Source organism: Protobothrops mucrosquamatus, unplaced genomic scaffold, assembly GCF_001527695.2.
Source record: "Protobothrops mucrosquamatus isolate PMUCROS unplaced genomic scaffold, P.Mucros_1.0 scaffold4694, whole genome shotgun sequence".
In the NCBI taxonomy this organism is placed as follows: Eukaryota; Metazoa; Chordata; class Lepidosauria; order Squamata; family Viperidae; genus Protobothrops; species Protobothrops mucrosquamatus.
This window is the reverse complement of record NW_015390589.1, coordinates 33,469-37,077: the sequence shown is the minus strand read 5'-3', so window position 1 is coordinate 37,077 and position 3,609 is coordinate 33,469. Positions and strand designations below refer to the sequence as shown.

Here is a 3,609-nt window from a genome sequence, read left to right as displayed (position 1 = left end):
AGGTCATCTAGTCCAACCCCCTGCTCAGGCAGGAAACCCTATACCATTTCAGACAAATGGCTGTCCAGTCTCTTCTTAAAAACTTCCAGTGTTGGAGCATTCACCGCTTCTGGAGGCAGGTTGTTCCACTGGTTAATTGTTCTGTCAGGAAGTTTCTCCTTAGTTCTAGGTTGCTTCTCTCCTTGATTAGTTTCCATCCATTGCTTCTTGTCCTGCCTTCAGGCACTTTGAATAATAGCTTGATTTCCTCTTCTTTGTGGCAGCCCCTGAGATACTGGAACACTGCTATCATGTCCCCCCTCGTCCTTCTCTTCATTAAACTAGACATACCCAGTTCCAGCAGCCATTCCTTATATGCTTTAGCCTCCAGTCCCCTAATCATCTTTGTTGCTCTTCTCTGTACTCTTTCTAGAGTCTCAACATCTTTTTTACATTGCGGTGACCAAAACTGGATGCAGTATTCCAAGTGTGGCCTTATCAAGGCATTGTATAGTGGTATTAACACTTCACGTGATCTTGATTCTATCCCTCTGTTAATGCAGCCTAGCACTGTGTTGGCCTTTTTGGCAGCTGCAGCACACTGCTGGCTCATATTTAGGTGATTGTCCACTAGGACTCCGAGGTCCCTCTCACAGTTACTACTATTGAGCAAGGTACCCCCTATACTATACCTGTACATTTGGCTTTTCTTGCCTAAATATAGAACCTTGCTTTTTTCACCATTGAATTTCATTTTGTTAGATAGTGCCCAGTGTTCAAGTCTGTCCAGATCCTTCTGTATCTTAAGCCTGTCTTCTGGAGTGTTGGCTATTCCTGCCAGCTTGGTGTCATCTACAAATCTGATGATTTCCCCATCTATCCCCTCGTCCAAATCGTTGATGAAGATGTTGAAGAGTACTGGGCCCAGAACAGAGCCCTGGGGCACCCCACTACACACTTCCCTCCATGTAGATGTGGTTCCATTGAGGACCACATGCTGAGTACGGCCGGTCAGCCAGCTACGGATCCATCTGGTGGTGATGCTGTCTAACCCACATTTTTCTATCTTATCAAATAGTAGGTTGTGATCTACTTTATCAAATGCCTTACTGAAGTCCAAGTAAATTATATCCACAGCATTCTAAGCTTCTACAGGATGCTAAAGAAAGAGGAAGTGTGTGGTTGCTAGATCATAGATTATATTATGATGCTTGTTGTTTGATATAGTTAAAAGATTGGATAACTTTGACAAGTTGAAGGTTTGAGATTTAGGTGGCATGCTTAGTTATAGTATGATAAAGTAAAAGTTAACCCTGGCTTTAAGAATCATATTATTAGGACTTCCGGTTTTGGGTTGCAGTGGGTGCAGGCACACGAAGAGATTTCTCTCTTCGTTACCTGCTTTTCCTCTGCCAGTAGACCCTTAATCGGGTCGAAAAGTCACCCTGGAAGGGTGACTACTGATGAGGAGGACTCTCGTTGATTGCGGGGGGAGGAGGCAGCTCCTTCCACGGTCCGAGGTAGCTCCTCAGGGCTGATGGAGAAAAGATCGGCCAGTAACATGGCCGATCATTTAGCTGCTCCAGCCGAAAGTCAAAAGAACATCTAAGCGTTAAGAAACCATCGTGGATGATCCCGGTGAGACTTTTCCCTCTCTCTCTTTGCCTAACTACTCTCCTGTTAAAAGCCTTTTGGAATTACTTCCCTGCTTTGAAAGAGCTACCTTTGTTTATCTGGGGAAAAGAGCTTTCCATAACAAAGGAAAAAACTTCTTATTGACTATTTTTATTTTTGGTTACTTGGGGGCCCTGGAAAAATCCTTATCACAAAACGTTATTATTATATCTTCTAAGCTGGAGAATATTGTTTTCCTATGTCTTGGACTTATTTTTTTAAAGGGATAAATCTTTATTGTTTGGGGGGAAAAAAACCAACTCTATGAGAAGCCGGAAAAGAGATTCTACAGCTCTTTGACTTTGCTAATCTCATTCTTGGTGTCTAGAAGAGACTTTCATAGTTTACTGAGGACATCTTGTGGAGAAATTTAAAACTGCAACTGCTTCTTGTTTTCTTTGGTCCAACAGCTGTTATTGGTGGGGGTGGATACTGACTAAATGTTTTGGAATATAGCCTCCACTAAAAGATAACAGGATTGGATTTAGTTACTACTGAAATGGAGAAACCATATTCACAACTCAACTGTAAACTCATATTGGAAAAAAATTATGAAGCTACTGAGGAAATATGTTCCCAGATAAGAGAGAGAACTGCAGAAATAATAAACAGAAATTCTACTGTGAACTTACAAACTGACCTTCAGACTCTATTTGATCATTCTACAGACCAAAAAGCAATAGAAGAGGAATTAATTTACATACAACCTATGGAGACTTTGGATGACCAAAAAATGATTGTAACTAAACTATCTACAATTGCAATACTAACAAAAATGGACTTGAAATTACAACTGTTGGATCCATCTGGTGGTGATGCTGTCTACCCCACATTTTTCTATCTTGTCAAGTAGTAGGTTGTGATCTACTTTATCAAAGTGATGTACAACTAATCCTCACATTCACAACCATTGCAGCATCCCCACAGTCACCTGATCAAAATTTGGGCATTTGGCAATTGGGATGTATTTACAAGGATTACAGGGTCCCGTGGTCATGTGATCGCTATCTGCAGCCTTCCCAGTCGGCTTCTGACAAGCAAAATCAATGGGGCAAACCGGATTGACTTAATAAACATATGATTCACTTAACAACTGCAGCAATTCACCTAGCGGCCATGGGGGGGGGAGATCATGAAATCAGCCACAACTCACTTCACTTGCTTAGCAATGGAAATTCTGGTCCCAACTGTGGTCATAAGCCAAGGACTACCTATAACAGGGGTCCTCAACCTTGGCAACTTTAAGACTTGTGGACTTCAAAGCTGGCTGAGGAATTCTGGGAGTTGAAGTCCACAAGTCTTAAAGTTGCCAAGTTTGAAGACCCCTGGCCTATAACTTGTCAGCCCCTATCCCAAGTATTGGAATGATTCCAAGTGGAAAACAGCAACATGAACTGGGGGGGGAGGGATGCTACTGATGCTATTTCTTCTGCTCTGCAACCAAGTTAGATGGTTTCCAGAGCTTTGAATTAAGCTGTGGGATAGTGGGAATCAATATAGATCAGCTTCAAAGAGTGGAGGGATTTTTTAGGTTTAGGATTGAAACTATGTGACAGTGTAGAAGAACGCTGACTTTCTGTCTATGGAGTTTCTGTCTATGATTTCTGTCTAGATTCCTGTCTATGGGGATTCCCTGGCTTTCTCTTCCCCGTGCTCTGGTCTTTCTATATCTCGGTGGTAGCTTACCTGGAAATTCCCCACTAATGATGCACCAAAGGCGCAAAGTAGACCTAAAATAAGTCCAACTAAATTCAGACAGGAATGACAGCCATAATCTCGGACTTGTTGGTACTTTAGAAAGCAAATCACCACACCTGAAAATAACAGTGGGATAAATTTCTATTATTTTGTTGGCCAGATAGATTTATAGTGTAATATGCTGATCCACTGTTGTTAAATACATCCCCAAAAGAATCTGCTGCTCTTTACATAGGCCAGTATATCTCCCTCCCTCCC

General features: G+C 42.0%; 1 pseudogene; it reads right to left on the bottom strand.

The window, feature by feature from the left end:
- LOC107299223 overlaps window positions 1–3,609 on the bottom strand; it is a 14,074-nt pseudogene that overhangs the window by 6,641 nt on the left and 3,824 nt on the right.